Source organism: Motacilla alba, chromosome Z (assembly GCF_015832195.1).
Source record: "Motacilla alba alba isolate MOTALB_02 chromosome Z, Motacilla_alba_V1.0_pri, whole genome shotgun sequence".
NCBI lineage: Eukaryota > Metazoa > Chordata > Aves > Passeriformes > Motacillidae > Motacilla > Motacilla alba.
In genome coordinates, this window is record NC_052046.1 from 34,260,559 (window position 1) to 34,287,380 (window position 26,822).

At 36.7% G+C, this 26,822-nt stretch overlaps 1 long non-coding RNA gene across 2 annotated transcripts in view; it reads left to right on the forward strand.

Annotated features, from left to right (window-relative positions):
• Positions 1 to 20,011: 20,011 nt before the first annotated feature.
• The window catches only part of LOC119696153, a 54,070-nt gene continuing 47,259 nt past the window's right edge, over positions 20,012 to 26,822 (forward strand). The window contains exons 1-2 of one of the 2 annotated variants that reach the window (XR_005255506.1): positions 20,012 to 20,122; positions 21,967 to 26,438. This is a non-coding gene — a long non-coding RNA (uncharacterized LOC119696153). Of the gene's footprint in view, positions 20,123 to 21,966; positions 26,439 to 26,822 lie in introns of those variants that run through there. The other variant, XR_005255505.1, reaches the window with a different exon arrangement.

A 26,822-nucleotide genomic window follows, 5' to 3' on the forward strand; every position in this document is an offset into this window, starting at 1 on the left:
GGGCTGTCACTCTCTTAGCTCTGCTTACCTCACTCCAAGGAGAGACATTTCTCTAATCTGCCTCCAACTGGTCAGCAAAAGAAGCCTAAAAAACATGGCTCACAAAGAATAAACTAATTGTACTGCTTTGTCTTGAGAAGCAAAAGAAAGAGAGAAGGAGAAAGGAAAAAGGGATTTTTTGAAAAAAAATCTTCAAACCTTTGCATACTGAAGTAGTTTTCATGTACATAAATAATCTAATTTAAAATTAATATTCAATTCATTCAAGATCTTTCAACAATTTCTATGGCAATACTTAATTTATATTTTATTAGATAAGAAATAAGCAAGCTTTATAACAGGTATATAATTGAGCTTCTTAGGCACTCATTTGAGGGGACAACAGGCCAGAGGCTGTCAGAACTGAGTGCATATGTTGTACATAATACATTGTACATAGAAATTAAATACTGACTATCAAAAAGTTATTTTGCTCATTTCAACTCATGGCAACTCTGTTTGCTCAGAACATGTAATACAGTGGTATGACCCAGGAGACACTCCATCATTTTTCCTAAATAGTTTCTTTCCCCAACCTCATAGGAGAAAAGGAAAATGCAGAAAAAGAAAAGAAAAAAAAATAGGGCAGGAGGGAGACTAAAAGGAGTTTCATCTCTTTCATAAGGCCTGTAGATCATGGAAGCCATATTATTTTCAAGTGCACCTGTTTGTAGTTGGTTTAATAAACATAAAAGTTTTACAAATTACCTATGTGTGTTCAGGTGGGGTGATAAATGGATGTTCCATATTAACATAGATCTCATTCATCTCATTTGGGTTCAATGTCACTTGCTTTCTGACCCAAGCAGAGTGTTTGTTTCTCTTTGTTTTAAGTCTTCTGGGAATCATAGCATTTCCAAAACAGGTCTAAAGTCACACAGAAAAGATTTCAGAGAGGCTATCAAGTTGTATATAATTGGTTAATCTGGACAGGTTCTGGGTGACATTGTGTTCTCTGTGCTGAGATCTTTTGTCTGAAGGGAGACAAGGACACGAAAGCTGGTACTTGTGTGTGTCTGGCATCCTGAACTGCTTTCCTCTGCATTTATTACACCCCAGATATGTACTGTGAGTGAAACTGTAAGTGTGCTTTTCCTTTGGGGGAAAAAACCTGTCAACTTGACAAGTCTATGGTCAGTTTGAATAACGTATAAGTAAATGGGTATTTTCCAGAGCTGTGAGAGGGCTTTAACTCTTAAGGGAAGCCAAGATGAGAAACTGAAGCAGAATATCCTAAAACACAGGAAAAGGTGCCTGATTAGCCCTTATTATGTCTCCAAGAATTGCTCTTTAATGTTTATGTGCAGTCCTAATGACAGGAAGTTTCTTATTCTGTTATTAAAAAAAATTTCTTCTGAAATCCCCTTAGAGGAATCTTCCCTTGATTGATTCAAAAGGCAGACGTTCCACTCCCAATATCTGCAACTTAAAGATACAGGTTTTAATTGTGCAGTATAATATGTTTATCACTGCCATTTCCCCATTATATTAAAAGAAACCTACTTGAACATAAACATGCCAGAGGCTTTCTGCCTTCAGAAAGTAGGGAAGAGACCAGCTGCATTGTTTAGGAGTATTTCAGCACAAAGCTGGAAGGACATCAGGACAGTTATAAACATAGCATGTAATTTAATTAATTTCCCTGCCTTATAAAGATATGTTTCCATCTAGCGTGGCTGAGAGTGTGTTTGTGGCAAGAGTAGGTTGGGCTCAATTTATTAAGTGTGAGTTTAGTTCTTGCAGCCTTCAGCAATTCCAGACTTTCTGCTTAGCTACAGACATTGTAAGCAGTCTTCCCCTTACAACAGTGCTAAACTTGGTGTTTGAAAAATACATTGTATTTATAAAGAGAGAGGAAGAAGGACTAAAGAGAACTGTTTGAGAATAACAAATTGTATTTATAGTTAGACTGCAATCTTGTACATTCTGTACTTTTGTTGACTAAAAGACATTATTTGACTGGCCTTCCATGAGGAATTACTTGATCTGTCTTCTGACGGTGTGCTTGTCTACGCCACCAGCGTCCCGGGATGATGGTTGTGCAGGGGCAATAAAAACATCTGTGAGTATTTGACAGGGGTAAGTGACAGGATATTAACTACTTAGTAGGTTGGTTTCATTGCTTTCACAGGGTTCAGCAAGGCTTTTCAGTCTGAGAGATGCCACAGCCAACCTACAAAGACAGCTGCATTCCCTTTGCACTCTTGGCAGTCATCCTTCAGTGAAGGTTCTGCTCAAAGCTTCTGCAGCCTTATTTATGTGCTCACATATATGACACTCTTTTAGAGAAGAAGCTTTGAACATCCTCAGGCACTTTGTCCAACATTGTGCTGTTTGTTAATGAATATGTTTCCAAAACTTTGTATTTTTAAACTGACAAAATAAATACATCCAATTTTCATGCGAGGCTAGATGTAACATATCCTATGGCTCTGGACCATCTCCTGTATGTTGTCACATTAAAATACAATATCTTCTTTAGGCTGGTTTTTCCCCCCCTCCTCCACTCATCCTGTATTTTGAAATATCCTCTGGAAAAAAAAAAGGCATTTTAAGCTTGAAGAAGCTGAAAGGCCTGAAGGCTATGGAAGAAGAAAACAATAAAGTAATCTTCAATTGTGCCTGCTGCTGTCTCAGGCACTTATTCCCATGACATGCAAACTGTGGCACTAGTGCAGTTCAGAGGGCACAGGAGTTTTGGGAGAGAAGGTGGAGGCAGTGCTGGCTGCTGGTGGGAGCTGCCTGCTCCTGGCAGATGCCTCCACTGCCAGGGCTCTCAGCTCTGGGGCAAGCTGCAACTTTAGTCAGGCAATTTCTCTTAGTCTGCTGTCTAACTTCATGTTCAGGTCAGGTTTAGGTCAAACTGAGAGAAAAAGAGGTGCAAGTGTTCATACACATGCGTAAACACAAACAAACACAAACGCAGACACAAGCACAAACACAAACAAGTTGTGCCAGTTGTGTCCCTGTACTCTATCCCAAAGATCACATCCCTCTGTTTTCACAGATTACAGGCCCCTCCCTGGCCACAGACCTTCAGGGATCTTCCTGGCCTGATAGAATTTCCCACGGCGGTGGTCCCTTGGGATTGTCCCTGTCCTGGTGTGTGTCCCATGGCTGCTGTCCCTCAGGAGTTCCTGTCTCCCTTTGGCGCACTATGTCCCCCCAAGGGCACATCTTTAGCCCTGACAGCTGAGGCCTTTCTTAAACACAACTTTTCAGGATCTGCCTGTGTTTCTCCAGCTGACAGTCATGGATCAGGATGGGTGTTTTTCCGTGCTGTTTCTGTCAGTGTCAGGGGTGGCTCCACATACTTGCCATGGGTCCCCAGCCTTCTCACACATCCTGTACTGCTGTAGTCCCCAGCACTTAAACCTTGTCTCTCTAAGAATACAAGCCTTGAGGGAGCCCATACTGACTCACATCAGGAAAACTGGATCCCACAACAGAGCCCTGTTCTGTGTTTCCCAAGTGTCTCCTGTTTCCTGGGTGATTCTGTAACAGTGGTTGAGGGTCTTCCCAGCTGAGGTCCCTCCATGCAACAGAACTTTCCAGGAAAATACATAAAACTTTGTGTTTCCTCATCTCACACAGATATTTTGAAATGAATACACCCAGGGGGAGCCTTTATATAAGCCCAGGTCAGTACAGGGAGGATGGCTGTTGATCTTCATGGGAGAAGGCAGGGATGGCCCTCATTTTCAAAATGAAACCAGCCCCAACAGATGCTATCAAGTTTCTATCTGCCATTAATCATGTCTCTCACTGTTTCTTGAAAGTCTTGAGGAAAGTGCTCTGGAGAGGCTGCCATAGCCCCAAGCTGTCTTTTGCCAGTGTATCTGTCTTTACATCTTTATTTAGACATGATGTGTATGAAGTTGCTAACAGTAGCTAATGGTTTGAACATTGTTTTAATATTTATTGAATTTTTTTATTTCATGAGCTGCAGATACAGCTAGGTTCCAAAGACATAAAAATGGATATGAATATCATCATCAATCAAAAAAATTAAAATGAATAACTATATAATGAATATGAAGAAAGGGAGTCATTAAATAAAGCACAAGAAAATTGTAGCTTTGTATGCCCTACATATATTTTTGTACAGAACTACATGTTAATTAAAAAAATAGTCAAATTGTCCATCAGTAAGTGCTAATGCCCCATAGTTGACCTGATAATTGCTTGTAGATGTCATTTAAGAAGTGGTTGTTGTGAAGTCAGTTAAAAAGCAAGTGAAGTTCAGAGCACTTGTGTGACACAGATGGACCTGAAGAAAACATGATGGAGCTGGTTGTGGCCTGTAAAGGAGGATGGAGGTTTGTAAGGAAGAGGTGCAACAAAACAGAGATGGTGGGAAATAGTGGAGGACAAGTACTACAGATGAAATTGTAGAAACTGAAGAGTGCAGGTATCAGAAATTATAACAGTTAGCATGGAAGTACACCTGGCACTACTTAGGAAATTACTATGAAGAAAGCATTACATGCCAGGTATATTGTCAGCTAAATGTCACAAAATTTTTCAAAAAGTCATCTACCTCCTGAATTAATCGCAAGTCACTTATTTGTGAGTGTTTGATCTCAATTTCTAAATGTGTGAGAATGATGTAATTGAGATTGATCTCAGGAATAGTATGATATTATTTCTTATTTTGTTGGATGTTTGTGAGAAAATATCTTCTGAAATGTATGCATAATGTAATCATTTTCAGGAAGCTTTCCAGATTGAAATTAGCTTTCTACAAATATTTTACCAGAAAAGTCTACTTCATAAGTATATGTACAGTCTACTTGCAAAGAGGGTCATGTCTTTGTCATGTCTTTTTGAAATGCAGGTACAAGGATACTTAAATAGGTCAGTTCTTATAATTCTTAAAATCTGAAATAGTCACAGAAATAATGAATCATTTTAGTGTAAAAGTCCCATTGATGCCTTCTCTGCAATTGTTTTAATATCAACTATTATTTGCTATATATTCTAGAAGTCCAGACTATGAAAAAAGCAAAAAGGAAATGAAAGATGAGTCTGACAGATGAGGCCATTGATCTCAAAGATTGCTTTTTAAGAAAGAAGGAAGTTTAATTTATGGGCAGAATTGTTTTGGCACCACAGTTATTTTATAATCAGTGCTGCATTCCTAAATTTTCTTTTAATCTCTGTTGTTACCTTAAGTCATTATATGATAATGCATATAGCATATGAAACATATAATTTATGATAGAAACCATGAAATGAAAGAGAATTAAATATAAACTGTCCCATTTTGATGACTGCAGAGAAATAAGGAAGAGGGAAAAGGGTCTCAAGAAAGGGATTGATTCCTGGTAACAGCAAAATCTTCCATATTATTACTCCCAGACATCACCCAATTTAAAAACATCTGCAACTTAAAATGCAACATTAGATCTTTTAAATAATAAAAATTGTCCAGACATTAGTGCAGATATGATATAGGTTGTTACAATTTTAGTATTTTCCTAATTAGCATTATAGCGATAATAATGTCAGATTTGAGGATTTTTTCTTGTATATTTATTCTCCATCCATGCCTTTTAATAAGGCTGATGACAGAATCAGATGGTCTTCACACAGTACATTGGATTCAACTTGCTGTACTAAAGCAAATATGCCACATAGATTCTCTTGGTACACTGCAACCATAAAAGTCTATTGCAGAAAAATGAATGTTGTACCCTTTCTGTTCCTACTTAGATGAAGACCATTATCAAGAGAGAGAAAAAAGTGTCCATACATTCTCTGGAATTGACAAATTATTAAAAAAAACCCTCAAATTGTTAAAGTGAACCTAATCTAGGACAATATTCAAAGCACAGACAGTTCTGTCACTGAGTAAATATACTGTATTTACTAAACCAGTGTCAAGGACTGAAACTGCACTGCCTGGAGTCCTGCTATGAATGTGTTACATTAATCAGCCCTGTAGCCAAAATACCATGCAGTGCTGCTGCAAGTTAGTCTTGGGATGAATAGAAATGTGATCTGTGTAAATGGCACTGCCTAGAGAAGAGCTATTGCCATACTGAATATATTGTTTTTCAGGGAAATAGACTGGTCATATGTGACATCAGGTTTATTTGCCCCTCTCAGGAGCAGCTAAGTTAACACTGAGAGAAACTCTTTGCAGTGATATAATGCAAACATTATTCCTCATGGCTTGCAGCCAGACTGTTCAGGTAAAGTATATTTTGAATTTTAAAAAAAAGGGTATAAAGCTAATTACTGAGAATATTAAGATGTTAATATTAACAGGACATTTCATTTGAATGCCAAAAATAATTACGTGTTGAAATCTTCTATTGAGGTAAAGATAGAGATTTACTTATATACCTGTATTCTGACCTGTTACCAAATGCTGATACTCTCAAAGGAATCTTCATCGCAAATGGTGTAAGAAGAATCAATATGTCCAAACCAGAGACACGGCTGGTACTCAGAAAGTGAGGAACTATCTTTATATCAATAACTTCTCAGAACAGCTTCCAATAAGTACAGAATTATTCTCATGAATTCATCAGGTAATATGAAGACTTTATCTAGGCTTCAATGGTTACGAACAGGGGAGACAGCAGTGTATCATGATAAAGATTATAGTTTATACCCTGTTCAGAAAAGGTCTGCACCAGCCTACAGGTACTAGCAGAGCTAAACAGGACAGCATAACCTTGAAGTTGAGATTGTAGCAGAAGGGAGAGAGAACAATTAAAAGAATACTTGTCTTACCAGAAAAAAAGAATAATGTCTTTCTCATGAGATGTAAAGAGACGAATTTTTGACATCCTGATCCATCTTTCATGAAAATGTGGAATAGCAAAGTATGGCTCTATTTCCTTCTAAAAGAAGATGCATGTTCTTCCTATATTTCCACAGTCCACAAAAATTCACAGTGGACCAGACTTTGTGACACAGAAACCAGTCCTGTCAATCTTTGGTCATTAGAACATGCTCTGTTGCACTTCTTCATTCTTGAGGATCAAAAGACAGCAACAGTCAAATTTTGAGGATTCTGCTCAGGAAGGATTCTCCTACAGTCTTTTTTGACTTGTCCCACTCACAAAACTTAAAGCTGAGGTCAGTAACTTCAACAATTTCTTCATGTTCTGAAGGTTAGAAAAGTCAATTGGGAAAACTCAATCTGAGTCTGCTAGCAAAAACTGCTAGGAACTTTTTGATTGTTCTACAAGCTGGTGAAGGATTTTTATCTTGACAATTTTGTGGTGAATTAGCAGTAACTTATAGATGTACAAAAAAAAGAAATATATATTGTCCCTGAGAAAGACTTCACTATGCTAAAACTGTCAGACAGCTTTGCTCCTTCAGGATTTCCAGGCCAGTTTTTCTGACTCAAGACTTGATTCAAATAAATCAGAAAAAATATGATTACATTATTTTAACTTCAGCCAATCTAACCCACCACCAAGCGAGTTCTGATTATCAAAAGAATCAAAGTAGATGTTATCATATTTTTGTTTATTTTTTGAATGGCAGAGTTATCGCTCTTTGCTGTAGCAGAGAGGTTATGTTTTCACGTTTTCCAATATTTCCGTATTTCCCCCCACAAACTTGTTGTAGGAAGAGTGAAACAATAACTTTAAAAAAAATTAAAAGTTTTGTTTTGTGTTTTTTCATCCTACCACTTATCTGGAGACATTTAAAGTTTGTTTGAGCTTGGGCCTGGTGCGGGTGACTCTGTCTGAGCAGAGGGATTGGACCAAACAACCTTGGCATGTCCCTTCCAACTTCAGTGATTGCATGATTCTGTAACTTCAAAGTGTAGATCCCTTGACAGATAACCTACATGATAAAGACCATGGAACTCCTGTATTAAAAAGACCCCATGTGGAGAAGATATCTCAGCAAAATTATGTTGCTTTTGTCAGGGCAGTGACAGTCAGAATCAGCAAGTTGTGACCATCTGTCTGATAATAAAACAAGCTAAACATGGGCAGGACAGGACTACTCTAGAAAAGTTGTGCAATATCTAGCAGAGAGAGTTGGGGCTTTTTGTTAGTTTGTTATTAAAAGATATTTCATGTCATGTCTTTTATCTGTTTCATTCTGTGCTACAAAGCCTGCTACATTATTAAAAACTGATGTTATGGGTGATAGGAGAAATGCATAACCTGTAAGAGAAGTGTGGGAGTGAAGAAAACATTTTTCAGTGATGGTGAGTTTCATAATGTTGAAGCCTTTATCTGCCCTCTTCACCTTCCTGATTTCTTCCGCAGAGGTTACGTGTGTAAGCCCTCTCATTATGATTTTGTTTATGCATTTATTTATGTGGAATTAGACAAAGCACTGTAATGTTCATTACTATTAAAAAAAGCAAACAATAAAAACCAGCTTGATATATCAGTACTTTTTTCTTTGGAATTAAGCCTTTTTCAGTTTACTGTATTATAACGAATGTCATACCTTAATACAGCAGTGTGTAATGAAAAAGAAAAATCCTGATCATTTTTTATTTCTGCAGTTTTTCATGTCATTGTCACGCCCCCTCTAAAAACAGGAATTTGGGAGGGACGATCTATTTTGCACCCTCTTCCTTTAAGAAGAAAAAGTAGAAAATGTTACAGCATTAATGAATGTATTTGTGCTTCAATTTCTTCTCTTCATGAAACTGAGTATTTTGAACATCAAAAAAATAATTGTGTTGTTCCCTCAGATTAGCTCTCTGTCTGAAATATACTGTGCTAGAATGTTAATTGAGTTTGACATAGGCATGGATATAAAATGCATCATGCCACTCAACTTACCAGCAGTGAAACTGATTACCAATTATAATCATTCTCTGCATGGTGACAGCATACCAAGATGGAGATGTTGAATATTTCAGTTTGCAATATTATCTGGGTTGTTTAAAGTACTGACTACGTGTCCTGAAACCAATAGAGGTAATTGGTATGCATGTAGGAGCTGGCAGGCTGAGCACATCACTTATTTATAGAGTCTTTTGATGTAACTCTGTGGAAAAAAAATGTTAATAAAACATGGTTCAAAGGAAAATTTACACTCACCATTATAATACGACATAAAGTACAAATTATTGTACCTGAATAACTGTTTTCTAGTGAATAATGTTCCTTTTTCATTTATTGAAATAGTCCACTGAAACCTAACAGAAGGGGGAAGGGGAACACAAAGAATAAGAAGGCTATTAACTCTTTTCATTTTGTGATGCAGCTATCTGGAAATTAAGATGCATACACAAGATAGAGGGTGGAAAATCACAGGGTATGTCATCGTTTTCATAGCCTTCTAATTTGCTCCATAAATTGGTTTATGGTCCTCTTAGGGCACGTTCATCAACAAACTTCATGTCAACAATTGATATGAGGCTTGAAATGGACCAGAAAACAGGATACAGGAAGTAACATGGTGACCTCAGTTGAAAGGCAGTGAGCCAGTTAAATTAGCCTTCATGTAAGTCCTTCTCCTGCAAGGACACCAGCAATCCTTATCTCTTTTCAAAAAGGAAGATAACACTAAAATATTGAGACAATGTTTACAGAATGCTTTGCTTTTGTCAGAACTACTTGTAAGCCTGATTGAATCTATACGGAATGCAAACTTTGTATCAGAAGTTAAAAAAAAAAAAAAAAACAAACAAAAAACCTAGAGCTTCTAGGCATCAGATAAGAAAAGACACACAGTATTTGCAAATGCTGGTAAAAACCAGTTTTATTAAACTCAGAATTTATTTTCTATGGAATGAGTGGAATCCTCAATACTGGCAACAAAAGGGAAAAAAACATGTTGGGGGTATGATAAAAAACATGTCTCATGGGGGTATGATATTGTGTAATATTAATGAGAAATTGCATTTAATCTTGTCACTAATTACAGAATTCTTATGTTCATGCACAGTGGTGGCAAATTAAAGTTGACCAAGCATTGACCACTGTCATTCCCATAAAGCTGACCATTTGCATTTCCTGCTGTTAAATGTTTCACTATGCAAACTCAGTGCCCTGGGCATGTATTTTTAAGGGATTGTTAGCATGTCATGTAAACTGAATAGCACATTAGTAATGCCTCTTGGTCTTTAATTTCCTGCCCTGTGATGCCTGTCCATCATGAAAATGTAAACTCTGCACAGGTACAGAGATTGGCTATTAATGTCTCCCAAAAATGCCTTAGCACATCAATGCCTTAAAGAGAGGCAGATCCTGGTAAAAACAATCAGAATCTACAGTGGATGAATTCCTGTATAGCACTCAGGTAGTCTCATTAATGTAATTTAAAGCCTTCAGTTTTATGTAGCATTGAAGGCTACAGCTGCCCGTCAAATAAACCTGTTGATCTTGTGGTTGTCTGCCGACCTGCTGTCATGGAGATCTTCCTGATTTCATTTTGGCTTTATAAAATACCTGGGATCACTTTTCAACTCTACTTTAAATGTTAAGTACATCCTCTTGAGATCATAATTTTGCCTGAAGCAATATTTATTTACTTAGAGCATATTTGCATGATTAGAGCATGAGGAGAAATATGGCTGTGAAATGTGAGTAAGGCCAAGTTCTCTGCAAGTTGACTGCTATCAGGACTGTAAATCCTGCAGAAAATACCAAGGATTTGAGGTGGGTAAGAAAAAAAATAAATTCTCCTAAACAGTATGTTTCTTCTGGGCTAACCAAATTCATGTTTTATTCATAAAACACATAATATAATGCTTGAATGTTGAACATTATTTCCCTGGAGTCAAAGTCCTCAATAGATGTCAAGACACAGGAGGAGGGAAGAACACAGAATTGCACATACTCCTTTCTCCCTTCCCTGTCCTTCCACTCTCCCGAGTGCTTTTGGAACTGTACTTGGGGATCAAGTGCAGCCCAAAGCCACTGTCAATGTAGAAATTCTCACATTGGGAATTGTCCTTCAGACAAGCAAGTAATCAGCCTTTTTGCACCCAAACTACATCTGTGTAGCCTGCCTTGGCAGGAAACACTCTAGTCAGCCAACTTACAGGTCAGCTTTTCCCAAGGTCCCTTGCAAAATGTGTCCCTACCAAAGGTGGTCACTGATCCATCACCAAGACCCAGTTGTGTGTACCAGGAGCTACTGCAGGGGTTAGTTGTAGAGAGGACACTTAACCCAGTGGTGGAGTTAGGCCAATTTAGGACATTATTTACTTCTGCATATGTAACTGAGGCACTTAGCCCTTATGTGTTACAATATTGTTTTGTTAATAACTGAAGTAAAATAATCTCCAAAGTTGTTTTCTATTATTTGATCAACATGGAGATTTACTTTTCAAGGCATCAGAGGATGTAAGACCATGTCCCATTTGCTCTCACTGATTTCTGTAAGCCAACTTTTTTCCTCTCATCTGGCTCACTTACTGAAACCCTAAGCCAATCCTTCACAGTGGTTTTACCACTGCCTGCTCAAAGCAGACCCTTAAGGTAAACAGAGTTTTCTACCAGGTACCCAGTACTCTCAGCCACCTACAGGTGTGTGAGTTTTGTTGTAAAATGCAGGGGTTTTTTTATCAGAAAGCATTAGGGTCTCAACAGCCTAACATTAGGTGTGGCACAGGGACTGCAGGTTTGGTGTGACCCAGAGCTGCAGCCCACTGCAGATGGCTCTGGGTGTAGAGGCAGAGCAGTCAACCTCTGCCTGATATCTAGAACCAGTTGAGTCCAGTGCAGCCTCTTTGTGAGTGCCAAGTTTCAAGTCTGGAACTATTTCTTGAGTACCATCAAGGATGCAGCTGTCAGGAGGGTAAAATTAGGTTGATTTACCCTCGGAGAATGCTACACTAATTCAGGAAATGCACACAAAGGACACAAGAAACAAACATCAATTAGAAGAAGAAACATGAAAATATCTTTCAGCATCTGCCCTGCCCTTTATTATTATTCCAAGTGCATTCAACCAATCATTCCCTCAGTCTGCTTCGTTATTAGTGAATTGTAAAACAAATACTGAGTATTTTTATCTTCCCATTAGCAATGCTGAATCTCATTTCCTTGTCTGGAAGATTTCCCTGACTGCCACAAAGGGAAATATCCTGTGATGGCCACCACATTCTAAAATATGTCTTTGAAAGAACATGAGGTACAATTTTATCCTTCTAATTTTCAGAAAAATAAGAAAGATGGTAATGAAATGACAGCAGCATTTTTATTAGGGGATTAAGGTTTGCTCTGAGTGTTGAAAAGGCGCAACAAACCATTTAGTGAAACAGCACAGGAGTAAAGAAAGAAGGAAGAAAATACAGGCAATAAGAGCTTCTTTTGTTTATGGTTTGAAGCGTGCTGACAACAGTTATTAAGTTATTAATATTGAATAACATTATGCTTTCAGAGGCTGCACATTATGTGGGAAAGAAACAGGCTCCTCAGCAGCTATTTTTACCCCATTTCTAGGTGATACAGAATACACACAGTCAGGTCATCAGAGACTATAGCTACAAAGCTCCTGAAGAGAGGAGGATCTGTGAGCACCTCATGACCTTGATCTTGCAGTGAGCCCTGCAAGCAGCTGCTGTGCAACCTGGATGAAGAGGGTCCGTGCTAAAGCAACACTTGCGGGTTTGGTACCTCTGTGTGCAGGAAATTCATTTTCTTCCCTTTGATGTGAACTTCTAGTGGAAAACACAATGCAGACAAAGTGGGAAAGCTGAAGAAAATTTTCCCTGTGTAAGTGTATCTGATTAGTAGTCAGCAGCCACTCTCCACCACATATCCACTAGGGTCCTTAGTCTACTTCAAGTGTCTTTTTATTCATAGGAGATTAGGGAAGGAGAGTCCTTGTGCCAGAAAAAGAGGGAAGCAAACACAAAAGGGAATTAATGCACAGTTTTCAGAACTTAATTCAACTTCTGAGTGATCATACTCAGACTAACATCTTGTTCCTGTTGAATGTCAGCTCCCTGTATAGATTGCTTACCTCTCATGGCCTAACAGACAAAAAACTTTATAAGGAAAACCTTCTGGTGGACATCATGTTCTGACAAATCAGCTAATTTTTACTGTTATTGTATAGATTGTATTAACTTTCAGGACAAGCATAAATATATTTCTGAGTATGTATTTAAGTTTAGGTGTTATTATAATATCTTCCCTGCTGGCTGTATAGATCAATGTTTGCTTGCACAAGGGTTGTTTTGCCACTGAAATGTTGTAACAAAACAGACAAAACAAAACAGAAAATCTGCACCCCTGAGTAAGCAATTTAACCACAGATAAGCAAAAGATGGATTCTAGTATATTTAATTCCATAAACTGAAAATAAAAATAATAATGAGGTGGTCTATAATAAAAAAGAGACAAATTACAAATATGTCATTATTGATTCAAGGGATTGTAATTTTAGAAAGATGCTTTCAATTCTGTCAGCATTATAGATCATGAAAATAAATGGATTCTTTCAGCAATATTGTCTTCCAAAAACCTACCTCTCATTGCTTGCAATATTTTGAATAAAACTAAGATGGCACAAAACTTTAAGCAGATATTTCAATGACTTTTTTCTTTACTAATCATAGTTATGGAAGCATCCACTTCATATTTTATTGCATTTTCAATGAGTATAGAAAATTTCAGTCTGATAATGACCTTTGTACGTCATGCTGCAAATTGATTTTGATGACCTTTCACTCTCAGATAATTAGGCTTCATTCACATTCATCTTGTTCATGTTGCACTGAGACTGCCTACTGCACTGGGCTGTGTAAATTTTCCCCTTTCCAAAATGTTGCCTCATATTTTTCATCACTGGTTTATTGTTGTTGGAGAAATTAGGACATTTTTCTGTGAAAATTACATGTTCAACTTAGCTTGCCCTATATCATACAATCATAAGGGCTGGAAAAACCTCCAAAATCATTGAGTCCAACCTCTGACCAAACACCACCACGTTAACTAAACCATAACACTGAGTGCCATGTCCAGTTTTTCTGGAAGCCTTCCAGTAATTGTGATTCCACCACTTTCCTGGACAGCCTGTTCCAAAGCTTGATAAACTTTTCAGTGACAAAATTATTCCTGATGTCTAACCTGAACCTCTTCTGACATAGCCTGAGGTCACAAGGTTAACAATTGTGCTATTATTATTTGGTGTGAAAATGGTGAAAATAGTTTTTTCTCTATTCATAAAAGAAAACTTAAAAAAAATATTTCTCAAATAGTTTTCTACTCATTCCTCTGCCTCCCTCAAGTACACTTCCTCCTCTAAACTAAGTCTTATCTAGATGGTTTGGTGATTCAGCAAAAAATATCATTTGGTCCTCCACAAACTCTATGTACACTACATCATAAAAACGGTAGGAAACACTGTGATATCCTAGAAGATGGTGACTTCCAGAAGGGCAAAAATGCCGCTGGACAGAAACAAAACATTGAGAGACAACACATGAATGCAGCTGTCTGTAGTGGAATATTTTTCCTTAGACATTGGTTTCTCTAAAAAGAAATGTGTTTAGGGAAGTGCGCCTGTTGCATCAATATATACTCAAGTACATGCTCAATATACTCAGTGAATGATTAGAAATTTCCTGAATATGAACTGTTAAAAATCACATAGTTAAAAAAGTAGACGTACTAGAAGGTAAAATAGTCTTTCGGTTGAAAATTATAAAAGAATTAAATTCCTCATAACAGCTTTCAGGCATTTACTTAATCCTAAATACATTATCGATGTTGCTTCTTTGTATGTTTGCCTTACAGACATAGAAGACACGAGTCTGCAGTTCCAGAGTTCTGCAGCCAAAGCCCTTTGATCTAATCTGTCATAAGCAAATTGACTTTCAAGTGCAAAAGAACATGGAAAGAAAAACAAAGAAGAAGGAAAGAAAAGTAAGCAAACATTACTGTTGTTTTGTAAAAGGTTAACAAGTTTAAGCTCCCTGTAAAGAAAGATAGAATTGTCTCTGTTGACATGCCCTGATACTAATACAGGTAAATTCTATTAACTTCAGTCCAACAAGAACATTTGTGTATTTCTGCTAGGAAAAGAAAACTAGAGTAGGAAATGAAGATTTCAGAGGGTAAGAATATTAAAGCCAGTCAAGCTGAACAGTACACTCATATTGAGATATTTTTACTATTAATTTTATTGTTGTGTTTGTCAGCAAAGGAAAGCTCCAAAAGAGGAAGAATTCTGGAACACAGCCAGAATGTGCTTACTGTCTTATGAACAGGATGAAAAAGAGCTTTCTACATTTCTTGCTGCATAAGATCCATAAAGGCAGGAACTTCTTTATTCTGTACAGCTATCAGCATAGTGTCAGTTCTTAATAAATAATAAATAAAATAATGACTTGAAGAACATACAAAAAGATGAGTGGGGAGGACATACTAAATTATTCATAAATGTTCCCAACAATGTCACTTTCCAATTAAAGTGTCATCCTATCGTCTGTGTGGGTGAGACAACAACCTTCATCTCACACAAATGTGACAGCACTAAGAGCAGAAGGATTTTGTCATATATTAGTACCTAGGGTGTGATAAAACATTTAGAAGAAGTTTTCAGGAGTGGAGTTTTTCTATAATCATCTTGCTCATGCCACTGAAATTCAGCCATTTTTCTGTAGGAAATATATGGACTACAATTTGTCAAACAATTTATATACAAACTTGAATAAAGGCTCATAAGCTACTTAATAGTTCCTTTTTTAAAGCAAATCACACTAATCAGAAATAATTTTAAATTTATTAACTGCTACATCCTTACCAGTTTCTCTCTACTATGAATGTACTGAATTAGGTTTGAAGGAACTGCTTCTATCCAGCCTTAGTTAACTAGGAGCACTGTGAATCCTCATGTCACAAGTGCAATCTAATTTACGCCTCTGTTGTTCAAAGCCAGCTTATTCATATTAGATGAAGTGAAGCATGAGTTGTCTCACCAGCCTCTGTACTCTACAGTGCAGACCTAAAGCCACTGTAATGACTCCCCTGCCTCTTCCATGAACACTAGGATCAGCATAACCTATACAGTGAGGTTGGTACTCTGCATCTCTCCCTCTGGTCCAGAGGTTTCCTTGATTCCTGCAAAGACAGTGAACAACATTGTGAGAAGGCAGGAAAAGCAGGTGAAATGTATCTGTTCCTCCAACCCTAAGGAAAATGTTCAGACAGGGATGTTACTGCTCTTCTCCAGTGGTATTGTTCTGAGTCATACAGTGTTAGTGTGGTTCTCATAATTACAGCACCAGGAGCCATGAAGCAGTATTACAATAAACATGAGATTCAGTATGATAAATAGTAAATTTCTAGCTATCAGAGACACAAAAGTTGGAACACTAAACCCTGAAATATGCAAATATAGAAAACTAAACAGAGCAGTTCGAATGCGTGTTGTTTAGCCTCATGATTGCCAAGCACATTTTACCTGCTCAGAGTACAGCTTCAGCTGCCAGTACTGAGGAAAGCTTTCTGGTGTTAGATGACTGTGGGCCAAACTGTCTTTCTTTTCTTCTCCCATTTGTTCAGAGATTTGGACCAAGATATGAAATTTCCTAACAGCAGTGCTGTGTTCATTTGAGTATATGTTTCCCCATTATATCATCTGTGTAAAACTGATTAATTCATTATATAGACAAACAAATACAAGTCTGCATAGCCAGGTGAAGAAATATCACTAATAACAGTTTGGTTTAATTAACAATAAGCATGGAATAAATTGTTGAAAATTTAAAGGACCAAATAATTTATTTATTTTACAGCTGAAACTAATGCTGAGATTTAAGAATGCGACAGATGTGTATAAAACATTATGGATAACACAACTATGCAGACTATTTCCCAGATCCTCTTGTTTATTTATAGCTGAGATGATGGACAAAGCCTTTAAGCTGGCTTCTTAGAGCATACTGCACAATCACTTCATTCACTTTGTCAACAAGCTTTGGCTTGATGAATTTCAACAGAAAAATGCTGGGTAAAGCTCTGCAGACCTGCACAATTCATTTTGCAGCAATTTTCTTGAGGCTGCCTCAAGATTGACCTGCTATCTTCCTTGTCTTCTTATCATTTTTCCCATCTGGAAAAGTCTGAGTACTGTGGTACACTGGGGAATAAGTGATCTGAGACTGCTGGAGCATTCAAAGATCATTAACAGTCATAACTCTTAAAATCACCACCCTCCTGCAGACAAGGTTAATAGTAGTCTATAGAATTGGTAGAGAGGTCAGTAGTTAACTTCAACTAGTATAAATACTGAATGATTTTTTTAAAATTTTCTTTGTTACCTCAGACATAAAAGAAGAATTGCATATTTTAGATGCTGCTACTGAAGATTATGTTGAAAATTTGGAAATTAAAGATTTTAGACCTTTATGGCCAGTGGAAAAACATCATTCTCCATATATTTTTTAGATTACTTTACTAATTTTCTTTCTCTAAAACTGAAATATATCTGCATTTTTACAATGCCTGACAAATTTGATTAATATAGCAATTATTTCAGCAGTCTAGCCCAAGGATTTTAATCCAAAAATTTGAAGAATTCATTTTCAATAGAGAGAAAAAAAATCTACAAATTTGAGAAAGACACTAATTGGTAAAAATATCACCTCCACAGAAGTCATTTCAGTGCCATAAATTAAAAACAAAGTAAAAAAATGAACCCCCCCACCCCTTACCATCCAAAACCAGTGCAGGAATTAAAAAAATACCAGATTTTGAAGTCAAAATTTCATTACTAGTCTTTGCTCCATAAATAAAATTCAAAAATCTTTTTGAAGAGAATAGGAAATGCTGGAGTTAGATAGAGTGAAGTAAAAATATCCCCTTGATGTCACTTTAGACAAATGCTAAGAATGACAGATCTAGAAAAGTAAAAAACAAGCAAAATACCTAATTTCTTTTAAAAAGATAAAAAAATAAGCATCCAAGAGGGAATAGATAATAATTATAATCAGTCAATAAAAGAAGGAATAAATAGTTCATCATCATGGTAAAAACACACATTAAGTAAAACTGAGTGATAATAACTGTTATTATTCCCAAGAGAGGTAAACTCCCAGATAATTATATTTCCAATGGTACAGCAGTTATATCTATAGGTGTGCATACACACACACACACACACACACAATGAGGTATGTATATGAATGACAAATATCAGTGATAAAATGAAAGAAGTCCACACATTATGGTGAACTAATTATGCAGTTATGTTTGGAAAATTTATCTTTTGTTTACATTAAAAGTTAGTATTTCAATATTTTAAATCCTTCAACAGGATGACTTGTTTTATTAAAAATTATTTTTCTTCATAAAATATAGAATTAAAAATATTTTTCTGCAATCTATATTTATTTGTAATACTCATATTTGTAACAGCATTCTACTCTTTTGTACCTATAGATCTCACTTATCAAATCTGGAGTAGTGTACTTTACAGGTGTTTGAGAGAAAATAGCTTAATACACCCTTGGTAAGTCCTTTGTAATTTTTTTGGAGACTCCTTCTATTCCTGCACTCTCCCTGAAGTCCTGAAAGACTGAGGGAATTGCTGAATTTGTGGAACCTTTCACTCTGGGTCACTGATGTGATTCAAGTCGAAGTCATCAGCAGACCAAGGATCACTTTCATCTGAGGATGAGTTTGTGCTCCTCTAAAAGAAGTTGGTAGCTTGAGCCAGTTTCCTTTGAGGCAAGGGGGACAAGCACCATCTCAGTCAACCATCAGATCTCAGCTGACAATCTTTTGGTTCAGTCTTAGCTGAAAAGACTGAATATCTGACCCACAGACCAATCACTCCAAGTCAGAGTGGAGCAGTACTCAAGCTCCTTTAAAAACGCCGGCCATTCTCTTGTGTAGATAAGTTGAATAATTTTTTCTCCAAAGCTGTTTGTTTCTGCTGTATTCATGAGTACTATGCATGAAAAAAAAAAATTATGTGACTGAATAGTCAAGTTGTCATTAAGGAAACTTTCTGAGAAAAGAGGAAAGTTATCTTGTGTACTTGTTCTGATTCTCCAGAAATTGATACATCCTGATTTGGAAAAAACCCGGAAATAATGTCATTTAATCACTAGAAATTGATGTGACTGTGAAGGAGACATTGGTTTTGCTATGTCCTGTAGAGTTGTCTCTTCTTTGAATATGAAATCTGCATTTTTTAATTGAATGACCTTTTCCAATAATTTTCCTCGCTAAAAGGGTAGTATTTCAATTCCTTCATTATTTACAAGCAACTTTAAAGAGCCTGTGCTCATGTTGACAATATCCTGTGTGAAATTATGAGCAATTTCTGATTTGTTTAAATTTCTTTTCAGCTGATAATGCAACTCTACCTGTACAAAAATACATCCACTAAGTGATGAAGTTGGCTTTCTATTGATGGTCCTTCTCAAATAAGCATTTTCTCTATATTTATATAATCCCCATCTTTACGGTGTCACACAATCTGGGTGATTTCTAGCCCTGATCCTCTTTGCTCCTAATCAGCACTGTTTGTCCGTGCCCATAACAGTGATCTATCTGAAAATGTAGTCCGCCTCAGTTTAATCCCATTTCTGCAGGCTATAACTGGCAAAACCTTCTAATTTACTAAATAAGGACATCTCAGGTCTGTGAAATAAAAAGCTGCATTCCTATGAATTAGTTCTCTTCACCTGACCTGAGTGGAACTTTTTTATGCTTTTTTAAAACAACATCATTGGTGGTTTACTAATTTGTTTCTCCAAATTACTGTTCTACTTTTTTGGGTTTTTTTGGGTTTTTTTGGGTTTTTTGTTTGTTTATGGTTTTTGTTTGTTTGTTTTTTGCTGGTTTTGTTGTTGTTGTTGTTGTTGGTACCCATGTAAAAGAAACCATGCATTCAGAGCACATTTTTCACATGCAGCATTATGTATAGTACAAAATGAACTATTGTTCATCAGTTGCCAGTCTTGAGTTAAGAGGACTTAATGCTTGAGTTGACAGACAAGCGTTCTGGAGTTCCATTCAATTTATTGGCTGAAACACAAGACTGCTGACTGTTGCAGCACAGGATCAATCTCAAGCCTCTTATTCTGCAAGACACTCATACATGTAACTACTTTTTCATGGATGGATATTTATAACATTCTCAGGATACCCTCCTATCACCAAATCTGAGTCTGGTATGTAAATGATTGTTTAATTTTGCTAAAAAAAGGTGGCTTTTTTGTTCTGATAGTTAATTTGTAAATTTGAATAACTTATTGGATATGATAGGAAAAGCATATGTTCCATACTACTGTTTATACCTGCACAGAAATATCTTTTTTTAAAACTGGAACCTATGAAGAACAGTCCATTTAAAGGGCCTACACTACATGCTGAAGTGTGTGTTTGTTTAAAAGAAAGGGAAAATTATTTGTGTTACAAAATTTATATTGTATGGATTCATTGGATGACTAAAAGGAAATGTTGCAAATATGGGTTTTTTTAATCAGATGTATTTTTAAGTTACTCTTACAGTGAATCAATTGGATGCAGATAAAAGGCGGGGAGAATGGGATGGAGGGGGTGACTCATGTAGAATTAATTTTGCCTTCTAGAGGTCTCCATGACTGCACACAGTTCAACCCATTGTAGCTGTTGTACAACCAAACATTTGATGCACTGATCAGCGTCGAGAGTGGAGGTAGGGAAGAGCCACAAAATGAGGCTGAAAATCCTTGGTGATGCTAGTTGCTCCCTAAGCTTGGCTCTATGGTATATTAAAGTAAAAAAAGAAAATAAAAACAACAGCAAAAAATAGAAAAAGCAAAAGAAAACCAAGAAAATAAGCAAAAAAAAAATAAAATTAAAGCAGGACAACAGAACACCTGAAAATGTTGTTCCCTCTAGAAAACAGCCTTCTTATTTCAGTTGCTTATGTCTTTTTTATTCTCTGTTAATAAATCAAAATATCAAAGCACTCTTGTAGACACCAGCCATTGGTTCCCCAAGGGAAAATAATTTTAATGTTCTGAATAAATAACAATATTTCCTTGTAATTATTATAATCAGTAGTAGTAGTATGCTTTCATAAGGAAAAAAATGCCAGAGATATGTATACAAAATCTGTTTATTCCTACAAGCTTTTGGGACTGTTGTTCATTCATAAAAGGTTTCACAGTAATAGAAAAAATAATGAAGTGAAGAATTTCTATAAAAGAACAGTATAAGCATTTAATGTTTGTGAGTTAGAGAGGTTTATTGTTCTTAATACCAATACTTGGGAAGCAGCCACAGAAGCGTGGAAAATATTATGCAATAGCTAATATCAGCATAAAAAAAGAAACTTCTAACTTAAACATGCTGTGGTTAATGATTTAAAATACTATTTGCTATTTAAGTGCTAGCGTACCTATATTCATATATATTAAAACCAAAGACATTTACAAGTGGACAGTTCTCCTTTTGGAAGGTCTCATTATATTCTCCACATTAAACATTGGTGTCAAAGGTTAACAAAACATTCCCTGAGCTGAGTAAACTATGTGTTCAAATATTCTTCTTTAAATTATTAATTTATGTTCATCTTGATAACACCTAGATCTTTCCAGGTCTTTGGTTCACACTTTGATAAAAATGGCACAGACCAACACAGTTATGCAGAATTGAATGAAGTTCAATGGAGAATAAAAGCATCCAAAGAATTAAAATATCCATAAAGGGCAAAAATCCAAGCATTATTGGATTCAAAAAAGGAAGCAACCTCCCAGATGATTCACAAAACACTGAGATTTACAGCTTCAACTGCTCATAATTTACTTTGTCTTGTTCTTCGTACAAAGCTGAAGGAAAGGTATATGATCATACACTCACTGGGACTGGGCAAAAAGGTGTGGTATAAAATGAAAAATAACTGGAAACTTTTTTGCAATATACTATTGAATTAACATGCAATATTTCTATCTTGCATTAGTTAAATTCACTTTTTATATTGTTTCAACTTTCTTTGTCTCTGCACTGCGGGATTTGGCTGGAATGGAAGTACCAAGAAATTGAGTTATTCTCACCTTCTTTCAATATGACTCTTTTGTCATGGAAATTAAGCTTTATATTTTTGAAAATTTGGAGGCTGATTTAAATCCAAATCTTCTTGCAACTTAACAGCTTCGGGTAATACCAGAAAGGTAATTCAGCATCTTTTCTGGCCTCTCACAAGATGGATGCCAGACTGCAAAAGAAAGGTACTAAGACTATCACTAAAAGTTACACCACATGTGGATGTGATCCCCTGGAGCCTGCCTTTCACCACTGTGAAGCTCAGCACTGTCCAGGGGTGATCCTGGACATACACAATTACAAATGTGACCTCTGCAGACACTCACGAATGTGACCTGACTTCATTCGGCAGAGGAGCTATGCCACCTGCATGGTGTTTTTGTGGAATCTGCTTCAGAGGAGACTGGAGGAATTCAGGGCCTTTGCAAGAGTGCAATGTTTGGCAACTAACCTTGGCTAGCAAACAATTGTTTGAGAAACTGTTTCAGCAGCAATTCTGCATTTAAAGCATGCCTCATAAGGACCTGATCACAAATTCATTGTCCTGAAATTTGAAGGCTGTTCAATGCCAACCCTGGCATTTAAGTAGATAATTTTTCCAGAGCAAGAGTTTGAAGGCAGCTGGGTCCACCCTCATGGTTCACATTCACTGCTTTTAAGTAAGCTGCTACCTCTCATCTTGAATGACATTACATATCACTTATCACTATTTGTCAGAAGTTGTATCAATATCTATACAGTAGCTGTTGCATTTCCTGGATGAAAAGTCTCAATGTTTACCTTTAAAATGTCAATCCTTCTGCACTCCTAGCATTCACAAGCCTGTTTATCAGTTTGTTCTCCACTGCCATGGAGATGTGATCAGAAAAAATGAAGAAAGAGGGACAATTTACAAGGAGGAAGCTGTAGCCAAAGTCATCTGCAGATTTCAATTCACTTACTATTTCTTTCAGGAATCCTTTGCAGTGATAGCAAACTGATTTAAAACTGAGATTTAAAGGTTTCAGAATTTGTCCATTTAGGTGACTGAAAAAAGACAGGACACCCAAAGAGTGGTGTGGCCATCGCAGCTCATGCTATCTCTCACAGTAACAGCTCTATTCAGACAGTACTATACACAACACATGGTGCAAATCAAGAAATCATTTGAATCATCAGTGAAGGCATTCAAGATACCTGACATCTCCAGCAAGCAGAGGAACAAGGAAGGAATGGCTAGGGTGGGGTGCTCCATGACCTGAGAAAAATTCTAGGTGAGCTGGTGAAAATCAATTTCCTTACTTTCTTAAATAAATGTCACTGGAACAGTCTCCTTCAAATGAAGTGAACATGGCCTCCTGATGTCTTGCCCTCAGATTCTATTGCACACTTCTGAATATGAACATCTAGCATTTTGGATGTGCTACTTACGAATTACACAGACTGACTCGTCCTGCTTCTGGTCATTGCCGCAATGTTTGTGACTTGATCATGAAAGAGTGCAGCAGATAATCATTGTAATCCTTAACATCAGTGTAATAACTACTTACTAGTGATTTGGAAGTTATCATCATCATTCCCTGATAACAGCTTTTATATCTGATTTGTGTTATTCCTAGAAAATAGCACATTTTCTTACTTTTTCAATGTAACTAGTAAAGCAAGTATTGTATCTCAGATTTGCAAAATAAGTTGAAGAGTAAAAAGCACCTTAAGAACAAAGAAGTCTTGACAACAGCGACTTTCACAGGATATCCACTCAAAAAATCCATTGCACTTGCATTTAAAAAAATTTTCAGTATTTGAAGTAAACTCATAGATGCAGAAAGGCCATCTCTTTTCTGTAACCTGTTGTCTATGGCAGTATGTTTTGAGTTGCTCAGAGAGAGCAAAAAATAATGGCAATCAATAATAAGTGAAAAATTTTAACTTTTAATTAACCCTGATATTATCACTAGGTTATACATGCCTGGTGTAGTATCTTCTAGGGTCTGTCTGCAGATAGTAACATTAACACACCACTCTATGTATCTGTCTATTTCTCTATTTTTCTATTTCTCTCTCTATTTGTCTATTTCTCTCTCTCTCACACACTCTTTCTCTCTCAACTTGCTAATGTACAGAGGGAAGAGAAAGACCTTAGAAGCTGTATTCTACCTCAGGAATTAGTACCCTACTCCAGAGCTGGACAAGGCAAATAAATACTGAGTTGCAGGGGCTGCCTGGCATGGCGGCTGTAAACACAATCCTTCTCATGTAGGGCAGAAAACTTAGGCAAAGAAGCTTCTGTTTCCACTGTGTCCTCTCCTCTCGCTAAGCAGAAACACAACCTCTGAAACTGCCAAGCCACTACCTACTGAAAGAACAGCATTCTCTAAAAAATAAGAAAGCAAGAATGTTTTCTTTTGATCTACAATCCATGCTCTGCCTTTCCTCTGCACTGTTCATACATTTGCACCACATTAAAAAAAAAACACATCTAGAACAAGTTCCTTTCTGTTGTTCATATGTGTGAGCAGAGGCTTGATCATCCAAAAGAACGAGCAGGTGAGACGCAGCCGAGATCTCATTCATTAAATTCACACAGTTTTTTATTCACTGGCTCCATTGACCCTTTGCTTGGAACATTTTTGTGAAGTTCTTGTGCCTTTGTGACTACATTGTTATGAGATTTTAAGGCAGCTTCGAAGTGGGATTCTCACAGGCAAAAAACAGCCTATTTTGTGTCTTTTTCTTTATCACAGCCAGACCAGAAAATTATGATGAACTTCCACACTTGCCCTTTCTCTTTCACCAGGGCTGGAATATCAGGGAACAGTTGCACATTGCATATGTTTTCCATCAGTAGGTACCTATGACTATAATCACTTGTCCAAAACTGGACGTTTTATGTGGATTTATGATAAGGTATTATAATGCAAACTGTGACTGAAATTTGATTTTGCTGTTGCAGAGAGAGAGGGGAAAATGTATTTTCTCAGGCAGAGTGATAATTAAACTCAGGAGCATGGCAGAACAGCTGAATGTAATGGATAAGTAGCTGCTATCCTGCAATTATATATTAGAGTATTAGTGATCTTAGAAATGGTTTGCTATTCCATCAATGAATCCATCTGAATCATTGAATTAAAAAAAATATCTAATTTCTTTATGAGTCTTGGGGACCATTGTGTGGTGTCTGCTTTTAGCTCTATGTTAACAGCCTACCTATTTTTTCTCACTTTCAATTGAGATGTGGTTTCAAAGGTTTTTTGACTTTTACACATGCACACATAAGATACTTCAGAGCACGCTAGGTAACATCATTCCACAGAGGAACTCATTAGTGTCCAATACACAATATGTCAGGATAAAAGTACATTTGAAAAATAATATGCTTCAAAAAAATCAACCACTTCTGCTGCTCCAGAGTCATTGTTAAGACATGTTTATGAGCATTTCACTGACTCAAAAGTATTTTTGTTGTACTAAAAGAGGAAGTTAATTTAATTAACGTTAGAATCCTCCTGGGAATGTGAAAATTCCTTTAAAAGATTTTGAAGTGAAATTTTTAAATTTCAAAATCCAAAGCACATGTCTAGTGAGAGGATCTACACAAATTAAAAACATACCTAGATGCTGAATATGTAAATATATTTGTTATGTGTGATATTAATGTCCTCTTCATGCACAGACATTCAGCTGAAAAATGGCAATTCAGAAACAGAAGAAAGCTTCCACTTGCCAATATGAAAAAATGGAAGGTACTTCCTTGATTTTAAACAACTGAGAGGAGGAGGGGGAAAAAAGACAAAACCCCAGTTTTTAAACCCTGATATTTTAGCAAGCTAAGACTGAGACTCTTTTGTAGCAGATTCCTAATTTGTTCATTTTACACTGTCTACCTAGATCAAAAAGCAGTGTCAAATGCCCAAAGCAGTGTTTGTCAGCAGTTCGTCTTAGTTTTAAAGCATTTGAATAGAGGAAGACTAGTACTTTATTTCCAAACAGACACAGGAAGGCTCTTGTTGGCAGCCCGTTGCTGCAGAATGAATACATGCCATGAGTATACACCATTTGTCTGCTGATTACAGCAGACCCCGGGGGAGCTGATGTTAGCTCTCATTTTCACCTCTCTCTCTCACACAGTGTCTCCTTGCTTTGGCAGTCATGCCTCCCCTCCTCCTCCTTGCCTTCATTCCTCACGGCTTTGATTCGATCTGACTTGGCAGTGGTATATTTAAGACTGTTTTCCAAATTAAGATCAGGCTGGGATGTTTGAAATGTGTTGACTTGCCTTGAAGGTTAACACAGAGAGGAAAAAAAAAGTGGCGCTATTCTCATTTGGAATTCAGTACTGATCATAATGAACGTACTTGGTATTCATGTGAATCTCACATGTATTTCCCTAGGAGTGCTACTGTAATTTAATGCTGCTACTAAAAATATTGGGGGTAGAGGGGCACTTAAAATAAAATGTCATGAAATAAAAGGAAAGGATATACCTCGTGTCTCTGCAGCAACTCTGTTGTTTGCCTGTTGTTGTAATACTTAATTTATAAGCTTTGTCTCCCATCCCCCACTCATTTACATAGAATTTTCTGAGAGAAAAGATGAGAAATATTCTTTTACTGTGCTAAAGATGTAGCCTTATGATTTAGTACTCTCTAGGGCAATGGTGATGTATGTGCTATCAAATTACATGGATTTTACACACCTATTTTCTCTGATATCCAATAAGAAATGTGTACTTACTGCAGTAACCTTGCATTACTCACGCTACACTTTGGAGAGACAGAGCATGCTGCACCAAGCACATTCCATAGCCTGTCATCACATTTTTCTCACCTTACAGTATTTAAAAGAAAAAAAAATCTGTGTTAT